This window comes from Canis aureus, chromosome 9, assembly GCF_053574225.1.
Source record: "Canis aureus isolate CA01 chromosome 9, VMU_Caureus_v.1.0, whole genome shotgun sequence".
NCBI classification, from domain to species: Eukaryota; Metazoa; Chordata; class Mammalia; order Carnivora; family Canidae; genus Canis; species Canis aureus.
The window spans coordinates 5357001-5371923 of record NC_135619.1 but is presented as its reverse complement, the minus strand read 5'-3'; the positions used below and the strand labels follow the sequence as shown (position 1 = coordinate 5371923).

The 14923-nt window shown below is 43.0% G+C and overlaps 1 long non-coding RNA gene and 1 pseudogene across 1 annotated transcript; one reads left to right on the top strand and one right to left on the bottom strand.

Moving 5' to 3' along the window:
* Window positions 1–208: 208 nt before the first annotated feature.
* LOC144320262 (uncharacterized) lies at window positions 209–3491 on the bottom strand. Its single transcript, XR_013385816.1, has 2 exons — window positions 1749–3491; window positions 209–1585 (listed from the first exon to the last, which is right to left on the bottom strand). It is a non-coding gene; the product is annotated as an uncharacterized LOC144320262 (long non-coding RNA).
* Window positions 3492–3504: 13 nt separating this feature from the next.
* On the top strand, window positions 3505–5466 carry LOC144320261 (actin, cytoplasmic 1 pseudogene; annotated as a pseudogene).
* Window positions 5467–14923: the final 9457 nt, after the last annotated feature.

Below are 14923 nucleotides of genomic sequence, written 5' to 3'. Positions count from 1 at the left end.
GTGGTTCCGTGGTTTAGTACTTGCGTTCGGTCTAGGGTGTGATCCTGGAGCCCAGGATCCAGTCCCACATCAGGCTCCCTGCATGGAGCCTATTTCTCCCTCTGCCTGTCTCTCTCTCTCTCTTTTTCTCTCCCTCTATAATGAATAAATAAATAAAATCTTTTAAAAAAACAAAGAAGCCGTATGTTCTAAAACAAATAATCACATATACACTTTAAGGACTTTTATTTTTCCTCGATAAATTTGTAAACTGACATCAATCATGAAGCTTAAATTAAAATTAAGTAGAAGAATTCTCTCTTCCTTCTTTCTTTAACATCTACTAATAATCAGTTATGTGGAAAAGTTTCTCCTAGGTACTGCAAATATAGCAGTGATTGAAATACAAAATTCTTTCTCCAAAATACTATGAGAGAGTTATTATGAATAGATACTTAAAGAATTTTGTAAACAAGAATAAGCGTCTGAGTTTTATCTGAGGCTCACATTGTCAAATCACTCCCTATCTTAATTTCCCTCAAACACACAAACAGTACATATCATCCCTGGCCTATAAGGTAAAATCAGAGACACAATTTCTGAAAAGAAAGTGACCAAAGTACATAGAGATGCTGTCAACTTTTGACCCAAATACAGAGGAACAAAATTAATACGAAACTGTACTTCATTCAAATACCTCACAGAGCAATTTTAAAGTACAGGTTAAATGAAAAATAAAAAATAAAAAAGCAGACATTTGAGGGAAAGAACTGATGAAGTGGGGAATGCTCAAATCAAAACACATAAAGCCAAAAAATCATGAATCTAATTCTAATGAGTATTTGCAGGGACTAAAAGGAATGTTAGCATTATTATTAGATAACAGATTTATCGCTTTCACATATCCACTGTCCATATTTCTTTCTTTGACACATAATGTTTTAGAATCATAAAAAAATTGTAAACGCTATTTTTGAAACACAATAGTTAGTTACTAGGACCTAGGAGTTATTCATAGGAGAGGAGTCTGAATAGCAAAGGTAAAGTCATCTTAAAACCTAAATTTCAAAAGAAAGCATTTCTAAATCATTTCAAGAATCCATTAAACAATAGTCATCCAACAAAATGCTCTAACCCTGTCTGGGTCATCTCCATCCTAATATCTTAAAACCTAATATGTTTTTAACGTCTAACACAAGTTTCCACATGCAGACAAACAATAGGACAAATACTGTACTTGATGGTCTGTGCCAAAGGACAGGGGCTGCCCCAGTCACAGGGTTGAGTGGAGGCAGCAGGTGCCTCGGAAGCACAGTGTGCTCGCTGCACAGAAGTACACAGCTGAGTCTTCAGGCTGGGTGGCTACGATGTGCAGGAGAGGTGTTGGGCCCCATCCTATTCAAGAAAACAGTGAGTCTTTGGTCTTCTTTTTCGGCCATAGAGGAACGAATGTCTATCATGAGCTGGGGACCTTCCCAAATTCTTGCTTATACCAAGGGAAGTAGTCTGAGCCACTGTCTGAATAACTCCAGTTGATGGCAGAGGTGTTTCCATCCTGGACACTCAGGTGAAGGATGCGGCTCCACATTCTCTCCTTGGCTGACCCCTATGCAGAAAGAAAAGGTCAGAACAAAGAGAGCAGATTCCAGGTTATTATGCTTCCGAATGCTCTTTTTCTACCCTAAATGGAGAAAACCTGAGTAAAACCAGTCTTGACTTCTGAAGAATATCCCCTAATATAATCTGTTTCCCATAAACGCTCAACTCACAGTTCATCTACAGCCACCAGAACATGATCAAAGCTCCCATGGATGTCTTCATGCCTCCTCCCAGTTATGATCAGCGTCAGCATTGCAGCCTCATAATCATACCCTATATAGCCCTTTCAGATGGGCTGTTTTTACTGAGTAAAATGCATATGAGGTTCCCCTATCTCTTCATGGTTTCATACCTCCTGTCTTTTTAGCATCAACCATATTCCATTTTTTAAATGTACCGCTATTTATTTATTCATTCACCTATTGAAGAACATGCTGCTGGCTTCCAAATTTTGGTAAAATAAAACTACTATAAAACTCCTGTGTACAAGTCTGTGTACATATAAATTTTCAACCTCTTTGGATAAATAAAAGGCAGGCCACTGCTGATTCATATGTTAAGAGTTTGTTTAGGGGATGCCTGGGTGGCTCAGGGATTAAGCATCTGCCCTTGGCCCAGGGCACGATCCTGGAGTCCCGGGATCGAGTCCCTCATCGGGCTCCCTGCATGGAGCCGGCTTCTTTCTCTGCCTGTGTCTCTGCCTCTCTCTCCCTCTGTGTCTCTCATGAATAAATAAATAAATAAAATGTTTTTTAAAAAAAAAGACTGTGTTTAGTTGTGTAAGAAACTGCCAAATACCTTTATTGAAATGTCCATGTATACACTTTCCTTTGTAGTAATTTCCCAACAAACTTTACTACACCCCTTGCTGCATACCAAAGCCCCAGAGAGTCCAAAGCAGGCACAGGCACAGCGGGTGGTCCTGCCAACAACTCACTTCACACACAGCCTGCTGTGACCCAGAACCTGAGCCTGCACATGTTCCTGCCTGTGTCCTGCTGCCCTATGTATAGCTTCTGCTCAGGCACCTATTCCTCCCACTTCTGGGACTCACTCATTAAAGAGAAGTACGATGATAAAATCATTAGGAATTGCAACACATTCTTATGATTTCACAGCATTCAATGAAGGGCAGGGGTCCTTGGGAGAGTTGCGGGCTCTGTGACTGTCAGGTCACATATTCGAGAAGCTACCTCTGCTCCCAGCTACTGCGAGTCTCTCCAGCTAACTCCATCTGATTTTTCATGGTCCCAGTCCTTCCTACCAATGTTCTGCATGAACATAAAAACCGGCACAGGCTGGAATTCAATTTCTGCTGTAATTGGACCACATGATAGGTTCAACTTTGAGTTTGGTCTCAGAAGTCTTTGTCTCTGGCTACAACAGAGAAGAGATTCCTCTGCACAGTCTTGGAAGCTTTCTGCTCCCTTTCCCAACCCTGGAATGATGTTACAAAATCATGAGTAATAGATTCATTCAAAACGTGAGGAAGAGCAATGTATTTTCATGGAACAGAATGAAAATCTCCACAAGCTCTTCTCCACAAGGTGCTCTTTAAAAATGCCTTAAAAGGATATACCGTGGTCAGTGATATATGTCCACACATTATATAAATTGATCAGTAGAAGTCATTTAGACTTGTGCTTCTATAGGGCATTCGATAACAGGTACTCAGAGGATAAGCTCTCCTGTCACCTCAGATTATTAACTTAGGAATACTATGAGCTCAACCAAGTCACTTACACTCTAAAATCTTCCCTTTGTTCATGTATAAAACGAACGACTTCTTTACCAGGGATTATATTACTGAAACAGAAAATATATGTAGTGGGATAAGTAGAATGCCTGGACTTCAATAAAAATACGTAATTCTATTTCTATTCCCAAGACTGAAAAAGCTAACAGAGACTTAAAAGAACATTGTAGCTCACTCGCCGCAGCCGGCCCGCGCTCCGTGTCCTCCCGCCGCTCGTCCTCCGCGCCCGCGACCACCGCCTCCGCCGATCGCCATGGAAGAGGACATCGCCGCGCTCGTCATCGACAATGGCTCCGGCATGTGCAAGGCGGGCTTCGCCGGGGATGACGCCCCCCGAGCCGTGTTCCCGTCCATCGTCGGGCGACCCCGGCACCAGGGCGTGATGGTGGGCATGGGCCAGAAGGACCCCTACGTGGGCGACGAGGCCCAGAGCAAGCGGGGCATCCTGACCCTCAAGTACCCCATCGAGCACGGCATCGTCACCAACTGGGACGACATGGAGAAGATCTGGCCCCACACCTTCTACAACGAGCTGCGCGTGGCCCCCGAGGAGCGCCCCGTGCTGCTGACCGAGGCCCCCCTGAACCCCAAAGCCAACCGTGAGAAGATGACTCAGATCATGTTCGAGACGTTCAACACCCCAGCCATGTATGTGGCCATCCAGGCTGTGCTGTCCCTGTACGCCTCTGGCCGCACCACTGGTATTGTCATGGACTCTGGGGATGGCGTCACCCACACTGTGCCCATCTACGAGGGGTACGCCTTGCCCCACGCCACCCTGCGTCTGGACCTGGCTGGCCGGGACCTGACTGACTACCTCATGAAGATCCTCACGGAGCGTGGCTACAGCTTCACCACCACTGCTGAGCGGGAGATCGTGCGTGACATCAAGGAGAAGCTCTGCTACGTCGCCCTGGACTGCGAGCAGGAGATGGCCACGGCCGCGTCCTCGTCCTCCCTGGAGAAGAGCTACGAGCTGCCCGACGGGCAGGTGATCACCATTGGCAACGAGCCGTTCCGCTGCCCAGAGGCACTCTTCCAGCCTTCCTTCCTGGGTATGGAGTCCCGCGGCATCCACGAGACCACTTTCAACTCCATCATGAAGTGTGACGTGGACATCCGGAAGGACCTTTACGCCAACACGGTGCTGTCTGGCGGGACCACCATGTACCCCGGCATCGCCGACAGGATGCAGAAGGAAATCACAGCCCTGGCCCCCAGCACGATGAAGATCAAGATCATGGCTCCTCCGGAACGCAAGTACTCTGTGTGGATCGGAGGCTCCATCCTGGCCTCGCTGTCCACCTTCCAGCAGATGTGGATCAGCAAGCAGGAGTACGACGAGTCAGGCCCCTCCATCGTCCACCGCAAATGCTTCCAAATGGACTGCGAGCAGATGCGTAGCATTTGCTGCATGAGTGAATTCCGAAGTATAAATTTGCCCTGGCAAATGTATACACCTCATGCTAGCCTCATGAAACTGGAATAAGCCTTTGAAAAGAAATTTGTCCTTGAAGCTTGTATCTGATATCAGCACTGGATTGTAGAACTTGTTGCTGATCTTGACCTTGTATCCAAGTTAACTGTTCCCTTGGTATATGTTTAATACCCTGTACATATCTTTGATTTAAACCCTTAGCACATGCGGCTCGGTCACTTCACGGCTGAGGTTGAGAACATGTTTATGGGAGAGAAATCCACTGATTTGGAGAATCCACAAGACCCTCGGGTTCTTGATCTGTGCAGGGTATTCATGTGTAAGAGCCGCCTATTCCAGGATTTCTCTAGAGGCTGGCAAGAGTCTGAACCAGTTGTCATTTCTGTCTTGCCGGTCTAACAGGGTTGGGAAGGTCCGAGCCTTAGGACCCACTTTCCTGTCTTACCCAATGTTTTCCTGCCAGAACACCGTGGGTGGTTAATTGCCTTGAGTTGGAAAACGGTTTGCATTTACAACTGTAAATTTATTCATCCTTTTAATTTATGTAAGGTTTTTTGTACACAATTCTCAATTCTTTTAAGAGATGACAACAAATTTTGGTTTTCTACTGTCATGTGAGAACATTAGGCCCCAGCAACGCGTCATTGTGTGAGGAAAATAAAGTGCTGCAGTAAAAAAAAAAAAAAAAAAAGAACATTGTACACATTCTCTTCACATTTCCTTGAACACGGACCACCTACAGGCTAAGAAAGAATCTCGGTATTTCTATCTGTTGACGGGTATCATTTTTTTAAGCCTGTTCTATTTCTATTATTTTACAGGTACTTTAGGGGTAGTGCCAGAGATCTATTTATCAGGGCATTGGATGTGCGCCTCTCTATCATTTGCTTCAAGCTCCTTCATAGAGGTTTTTACCTACAAATAATTTTTCTGGAAAGAAAAAGGGCAAGGAAAGTAAGTGAAACAACAGCACTGATGCACCTAATATTAGGAGGAAAAAAGTATTGTAAGAGAAAGCTGAAATTGTAAAACTGCACAGGCTGCTGTGGGGGCAAATGCCCTCCCCGGGGAAGTGCTGGTGCTGCAGGCCCAGGGGCAGTTTGGGGGCAGGCTGCAGATCACCAGGGAGCACTGTGCCTCCACCGCACACAGGTAGGTGGCTGAGTCTTCCAGCTGAGAGGCCGCGACGTGGAGGGTGCTGAACCGTTCCTTAGCATTCAGTGTGCAGTTTAGCCTTCCGCTCTGCTTCATCCCTGAAGCTATGTAAAACAGCCTGGTGAGGCTGCCGCCCCCGGGATTCTGTCGGAACCACTGCACATTGTTCACTGCGCTAGAGTAATTGCACTTGAGGATAGAGCTGGCTCCCTCCTGCAGGCTCAGGGCTGAAGGGCTCTGCTCCACCTTCATCCCTGTCACTACTGCTAGAAAGAGAAAAACAAACACAAATGATATCACTGGAGAGCACTGATGCAGCTTTCAATCTCTAAACATCCCAAGAAACACCACTGAGCATATAGGACCCTCTAGCTCAGTGTCAGCTCCCTGGACGACTCCCCAGGCCCCATTCGGGATCGCCTCACTCACAGCAAACATGGACCCACAGGAGCCCCAGCAGAGCGTCCCAGTGTCTCTTCATGATTCCGTGTCTAGTCAATGAGGTGCCTTCACCCCTACTCTACAGAGTGTAGAATCCGGGTCCAGCGAAACTGTTCTTACACTCAATCTGTTCCACTAGAATCACGGGGCACCAATCACACCTCAGTCCCATCATTCACAAAACTCGAGACTCCTCCCACAGGGCCCCGGTGATACTGCACAGTAATGTCTTCAAAATTGCACTTGCCGGGGATCCCTGGGTGGCGCAGCGGTTTGGCGCCTGCCTTTGGCCCAGGGCGCTGATCCTGGAGACCCGGGATCGAATCCCACGTCGGGCTCCCGGTGCATGGAGCCTGCTTCTCCCTCTGCCTATGTCTCTGCCTCTCTCTCTTTCTCTCTCTGTGACTATCATAAATAAAAAAAAAAAAAAATTGCACTTGCCAACACTGCCGAGGGAGAGGGGCAATATTTCCAGTATAGAAAGATATGAGTTCTTTTTCTTTTCATAAACACTTTACGTAAGAAATGTATGGGTTAGTGTGTGAGGAAAGGTGGATGATATTTCTAGAAGTATCAGCGTCTCTGGGTTATGCAGAACCTTGATAAATCATAGGGAAGAGTGACTCCATTCCCAAAATTGCATCATTGGACAGACAAGGTGAGAATTCAGTTATATAAAAATTGTTGATCGTGGTGAACCATATGATAGTTTGCATTGGGTATTGCAGAAATATCTACAATTTCCTGATATCAAGATAGTTCTAGAAACCAATAGAGACATTTCCCATCTGCATAGATAATGATTCCAAACAGAATTTGGTCAGTGAAAAATAAGATGTCTGCATAACGTCCTCTCTAATTTAATTTCCAGCTCTCTTAGTCTCCTGTGCAACTGGTGGACACCTGCTCACTTACACAGCTGAGTCTGGCCAAGTCACACATGGCCGGTCAAAGTCAACATTGTCCTCTACCTTTCCTTCTATTTCTGTTCCTTACTTTTTCCTCTCTTCTTCTTCTCTACATTCTTGTTCTCTCCACTCTCAGCATGGATGTACGAAGAGGGAGGATATCTGCGGTATTGAAAAAATTTCAATGGCAGAAATTTTCGGGGATTTTATTCATAACAATTGGCAGCTTGTAAACCATGTTTTCTATTGAGCTTCCATGGTGACATCACAATGCCCAGAAAAATCCTACCCTGTTCTGAGAATAATTACTTGGATATAGGGTCATGGCCTCGACATGTCTGAAGTTGAAATGGCAGAGCTGAAAACATGAGATGAACTGACACAGATTCCCTCCCCCACCCCACCCTCACTCCACCACCATTGCTATCCATAATGGACTGGCTCACTTGACTTCTGTTCTCTCCTTAACTAACATTCAACCCTGGACCATCAGAAAGTCTTGGTGTCTTGTACGGCCCGCAGTGCCCCCTAGAGGACTCAAACAGTCTGAGGTGTCTACCTCAGACCAGGCAATCAGCAGACACACATCCCCTGCCTCATTCATTCCAAGCTTCCTGATGAAGGAAACGCAGATGGTCAGAGAAGAAGATAACTGCTTAGATTGAATGGGGATTAAAAGTGAACGAAATCTCACTTTTATGTCTTCCTCTATTCATGTTTTTTGCCCATTTCATGATTGGATTGTTTGTTTCTTTGGTGTTGAGTTTAATAAGTTCTTTATAGATCTTGGAAACTAGCCCTTTATCTGATACGTCATTGGCAAATATCTTCTCCCATTCTGTAGGTTGTCTTTGAGTTTTGTTGACTGTATCCTTTGCTGTGCAAAAGCTCCTTGTCTTGATGAAGTCCCAATAGTTCATTTTTGCTTTTGTTTCTTTTCCCTTCGTGGATGTATCTTGCAAGAAGTTACTATAGCCGAGTTCAAAAAGGGTGTTGCCTGTGTTCTCCTCTAGGATTTTGATGGAATCTTGTTTCACATTTAGATCTTTCATCCATTTTGAGTTTATCTTTATGTATGGTGCAAGAGAGTGGTCTAGTTTCATTCTTCTGACTGTGGATGTCCAATTTTCCCAACACCATTGATTGAAGAGACTGTCTTTTTTCCAGTGGATAGTCTTTTCTCTTTTGTCGAATATTAGTTGACCATAAAGTTGAGGGTCCAATTCTGGATTCTCTATTCTGTTCCATTGATCTATGTGTCTGTTTTTGTGCCAGTACCACACTGTCTTGATGACCACAGCTTTGTAGTACAACCTGAAATCTGGCATTGTGATGCTCCCAGCTATGGTGTTCTTTTTTAAAACTCCCCTGGCTATTCAGGGTCTTTTCTGATTCCACACAAATCTTAAAATAATTTGTTCTAACTCTCTGAAGAAAGTCCGTGGTATCTTGATAGGGATTGCATTAAACGTGTCAATTGCCCTGGGTAACATTGACATTTTCACAATATTAATTCTGCCAATCCATGAGCATGGAATATTTTTCCATCTCTTTGTGTTTTCCTCAATTTCTTTCAGAAGTGTTCTGTAGTTTTTAGGGTGTAGATCCTTTACTTCTTTGGTTAGGTTTATTCCTAGGTATCTTATGCTTTTGGGTGCAATTGTAAATGGGATTGACTCCTTAATTTCTCTTTCTTCAGTCTCATTGTTAGTGTCTATAAATGCCACTGACTTCTGGGCATTGATTTTGTATCCTGCCACACTGAGAAATCTCACAGAGGAAGACATAGACATGGCCAACATGCACATGAGAATATGCTCCGCATCACTTGCCATCAGGGAAATACAAATCAAAACCACAATGAGATACCACCTCACACCAGTGAGAATGGGGAAAATTAACAAGGCAGGAAACCACAAATGTTGGAGAGGATGCAGAGAAAAGGGAACCCTCTTACACTGTTGGTGGGAATGTGAACTGGTGCAGCCACTCTGGAAAACTGTGTGGAGGTTCCTCAAAGAGTTAAAAATAGACCTGCCCTACAACCCAGCAATTGCACTGCTGGGGATTTACCCCAAAGTTACAGATGCAGTGAAACGCCGGGACACCTGCACCCCAATGTTTATAGCAGCAATGTCCACAATAGCCAAACTGTGGAAGGAGCCTCGGTGACCATTGAAAGATGAATGAATAAAGAAGACGTGATCTATGTATACAATGGAATAGTACTCAGCCGTTAGAAACGACAAATACCCACCATTTGCTTCGACATGAATGGAACTGGAAGGTATTCTGCTGAGTGAAATAAATAAGTCAATCGGAGGACAAACATTGTATGATCTCATTCATTTGGGGAATATAAATAATAGTGAAAGGGAATAAAGGGAAAGGAAAAAAAATAAGTGGGAAATATCAGAAAGGGAGACAGAACAGGGAAAACTCCTAACTCTGGGAAACGAACTAGGGGTTGTGGAAGGGGAGGAGGGCAGGGGGTGGGATTGACTGGGTGGCGGGTACTTAGGGTGCACTTGACGGGATGAGCACTGGGTGTTATTATGTATGTTGGCAAATTGAACACCAATAAAAAATAAACTTATTATTAAATAAATAAATAAATAAACACCAATAAAAATAAATTTATTATTTAAAAAAATTTTTAAAAAGTGAACCAAATCTTACTTTTAAAATAGAATTGTACAGAAACTGATATCGGAAACTAATTTAGTAAATCTCATCTTGCACTATTTGATTTCCTTACCTTGGTTCAAAAGAAATCCATAAATATTACTGAGCATTTAGTTTCAACACTGTAATTTCCTAGAGGTTCAGAACATATAAAATTGTAATGGAATATTGTTCAACCATATAAAATAATGGAATCTTGCCATTTGTCACAATGTGGTTGGTGGTAGAGAGTATAATGCTGAAATAAGTCAGTCAGAGAAAGACAAAGAACATGTGATTTACTCATGTGGAATTTAAGAAACAAACCAAACAAGCAAAGGGAAAATATAAGACAGAAGTGAATCAAGAAACACTCTTTATTAAACAGAACAAACTATGGTTACCAGATGGAGAGATCTGAGGAATGGGTTAAATAGGTGAGAGGATGAAGGAGTGCCCTTGTCCTAATGAGCACCAGGTAGGGTTAGGTTTAGGATTAGGAGTAGGGGTAGGGGTAGGGTGGGGGTAGGCTTAGGGGTAGGGGTAGATGTAGGGTTAGGGTTAGAGGTATGGGTACTGGTATAGTAGAGGTAGGGTAGAGGTAGCATTAGGAATATGGTTAGGGTTAGTGGTAGGGGTAGGGTTAGAGGTAGGGGTAAAGGTGCAGTTAGGTGTAGTAGTAGTGTTTGGGGTAGCATTAGTGTAAGGTTAGGGTTAGGAGTTGGAGTAGGAGTATGGTTACGGGTAGTGGTAGGGATAGGTGTAGAGTTAGGGGTAGAAATAGAAGTAGGAGTATGGGTGGGGGTGGGGTGGTGATAGGGTTAGAGTCAGGGGTAAGAGTAGATGTAGTGGTAGGGGTAGGAGTAGTGGTAGGGGTAGGGGTAATAGCGGTAAGAGTAGGGGTAGGGGTAGAGCTAAGTGTAGGAGTTGGGGTAAGGATAAGAGTAGAAATAGGGATAGGAATAGGCTTAGTAGGGGTAGGGTTAGGAGTATAGGTAGGGGTAGGGGAAGGGGTAGCAATAGAAGTAGGATTAGGGGTAAGGGTAGAGTTAGGGTTAAGGGTAGGGGAGGGGGTGGGGTAATGTTAGGGTTAGGGTTAAGGATAAGGTTAGAAGTAGGGTAAGTTGTTAATATGGTTGATAATGATCCATCAAGAGTCAAGGCTATGAAGAAGGGTGATGGTAGTGGTGGGGAGATGAAGATGATAGTAGTGGAAGAAGTCTTTGTGTCTGTTAGTGAATGGATATAAAAGATGTATATGTGTGTATAAATGGAATATTACTCGTCCTTAAAGAATGAGATCTTGCCATTTGCAACACCATCAATAGACCTAGAGGGTATTGTACTAAGTGAAATAAGTCAGAGAAAAACAAATACTATATGATTTCATTTATGTGTGGAATCTAAAAAATCAAATCAAATAAATGAACAAACAAAAGCAGAAGCAGACCTATAAATAACAAACAGATGGTTGCCAGAGGGGTGTGGGGAGCAGAGGGATAGAAAAAAAAAATGGGTGAAGGGGCATGGGAGACATAGGCTTCCAGTTCTGGAATAAATCAATAATGGGTGGGATCCCTGGGTGGCGCAGCGGTTTGGCGCCTGCCTTTGGCCCAGGGTGTGATCCTGGAGACCCGGGATCGAGTCCCATGTCGGGCTCCTGGTGCATGGAGCCTGCTTCTCTCTCTGCCTGTGTCTCTGCCTCTCTCTCTCTCTCTCTGTGTGACTATCATGAATAAATAAATAAAATCTTTAAAAAAAATAAAATAAAATAAATCAATAATGGGAATAAAAGGTATAACATAGGGAATACTAGTATTGTGATAGTGTTGTATCGTGACAGGTGGTAGCTACACTTGTGGTGGCATAACATAAGTGTAGAGGTGTTCAATCACTATGTTGTACACCTGAAACTAATATAATACAGTGTGTTAACTGTACTAAAAAAATAGTATAGTGTTGGTGAAGACGATAACAAGGACACGATTCCTTTGTGACAGTTCCTTGTCACAAAGGTCTACCCAACATGACAATTGGCTTCATCAAAGCCAGCAAGAGAGAGAGCTGATAGAGAACATCAGCTAGCAAGATGAAAATTACGATCCTCTAAAACTTACTTGTGAAAGTGACACCTAATCACTTTTACTACATTCTTTGAGTTAGAAGCAAGTTACAGGTTGCTAGGCTAGTCCATATTCCAGGGGAGAGAGATTCACAAAGGCATGAACACCAGGAAGAAACTGATGATGTCTGATCATTTGGGGGGCAGTTTAGAGTCTGTCCACTGCACTAACCCTCTGGCCAGATTCGGTGGCATGAGAGATCCCAGGATAAATCAGCAAAGAAACAGCATATGCAACTTAAAGAATTGTGAGGAAAAACAATGTCATTGAAGCCACTGAATTTGTTTTACAATGAAAGCATACTGAAGCCATTCAATTTCATATAAAAAATGGCATCCTGCTTTAACAAAAACCTAAAACATGTGGCACTGACTTTGATACTAAGAAGCAAACAGAGACTATAAAAATAGCTATGGAAAACTGCTGGTGGAGGCTGAAAATTCCTTAAGAAAGCTGGAAGGAGAACAATGTTTCTTATGTGGTCCTGGAGTAATTGGAAAAGACTTGCCTGTGGTGGGTAGAAAATAATGAACTTGTAGGTAGAGCTAAGGTGATTTCAGGCAGTATGCAGAATGTATCAATTGGCTCTTTATTTCTAATTTGTGGAATAAACTGAAGAGGAACTGCTCAGTTTGCAAATAGACTTTAGAGGAAATATAAGGTAACCAGGATTTTCTGGTGTGGAAAATAAAACTTTTTTTCTCATCTTCAGTTTCTTCAACCAGAAAAATTCCCTCTGAGTAAATTAAAACCTGGGTGGAAATTAAATACAGGGTACAACCACCAAAATGTGGTCTCAGGGTCAAGATCAAAAAAGGACATGGTAGGCAAATCCAAATGCAAACTCCTGACACTGCACCCTTGGCCAAGTTAGTAAATCTAAAGTAATACACATTCCAAGTAAAATAGCAGGGAGCCCTCAAGTATTAAAGAATGCAGTGAGGGTGTTTTCCATCCTATTCCTGATTTTTGTTCACCAATTCATAGAGTTTGTGTAGTTTTATTAGGTAAATACTTCCACTATGGCCAATTTTAATCCATCAGTCTTTTAACAATGGTCTCTCAAAATTCCTGAGTATGTAACAATTAGGTCTTCTGAATCAATACTGTCTGAAACAAACATAACACTACAGCTCTTGGTTTTCTGCCATATTGAACTTCCTTCAGTATAAATTTGGTCCCTTGGTTGGAGGCAATGTTATGTGAACTTCTCCCAACAATGACATTGTGATATTGCAGGCAGAGAAGGCAAATCCTTACTAAGAATCTGTAACAGTCATAACCATGGAATTGGAGTTCTCTCTCACACATAAGCCAGTTTACCAACAGACCCGTGAATCAATCTGGTGGTACTAATATATTATATTGCCCAGAGCTATTGGCAGCCTCAGAGAATGCTAGAATGACCACTTTAAGGAGAAGCTAGGACACCAATGAGGATTGCCCTTTGAGTCTTAGGGGTGGTGTTTTTCAAGATGTGATAAATATTTTGAACTTGGTTCAAAACCGTATGTGGCTATATCCACAAAAGGGAGGGTACATTTTTTCTGGGAACCAAGGAGTGAACACAAGAAGTGACCCTTTTTCCTAATAATTCTACTTGGACAATTTGTGCTTCCCGTCTTCCAAACTTCAGACTCTGATGGATTAGAAATCCTAGAAGGAAGATTTCTACCGGGAGACACAGTGTGGGTTCAACTAAGTCTAAAGCTATAGCTGGGGATCCCTGGGTGGCGCAGTGGTTTAGCGCCTGCCTTTGGCCCAGCGCGCGATCCTGGAGACCCGGGATCGAATCCCACGTCGGGCTCCCAGTGCATGGAGTCTGCTTCTCCCTCTGCCTGTGTCTCTGCCTCTCTCTCTCTCTCTCTCTCTCTGTGTGTGATTATCATAAATAAATAAAAATTAAAAAAAAACTTTAAAAATTAAAAAATAAATAAATAAATAAAGCTATAGCTGCTGCCTTATCACTTGGGATTCCTTACACCAGTATACTTGTAGACAAATAAAGGAGTTACCTAACCTGGAGAAGTGAAGCAATTGGACCTGCTTATCATGAATAATAGAGATGCTACCCTAGATAGATAAATAGATGATAGATAGATAGATAGATAGATAGATAGATAGATAGATAGATGATAGATTAGATAGATCAGATAGATAGAAGCCAGGAGGAGTTTTTCTGGAACTCAGGGAATTTATTTGTGTGGTAACTTTTGATGATTTCCTTCATGTTAATAATTGCAAATGGGTAACTTCAGAACCATGACTTGACAAAGATATGGTGACTAGATGCTCAGATCCATCCAGCACAAAAGTCTAGGTTACCAGGAATGCAGCCTATACCCATTGAAATTCTGGCAGAGGGTGAAGGGGTTCTAGAAGTGGTGGTGGAAGAGTGAGATAATGAATATCAAAGACCCAGACTCAGGACCAAATGACCAACTGCAGCTTGTCCCATGAACTTTCCTGTTGTGTTGTTTGTTTATTTATTCATAACTATGGGCATCATCCTAAAGAGCAGCTGTTTTAAGGGTAAGCTTACTGTGGGTCACAAGTGGATCTGAGAGGTCAAGGGATAGACCATAGCAGATGCTGTTGGTGCCCCACCCATATTCCTCTTTCAGATTGCATCACTTCAATGAGGCAGCTGACTTCAAATTTCCAATATCTGTCTTTTTTCCAGAAGACTTTATCCAAAACCATGTGAAGCTACTCTTCCTGTTTGCAGCACAGCCTGGGAGTCCAAAAAATTAATATCCCCTAGAAGCAGCTCTCCATTGATGATATGCCCCCCATTCTAGTGGAATAGCACTAAGACACATGTTCCTCATCATTTAACAGAGGTTCCCTACAAGGTTAA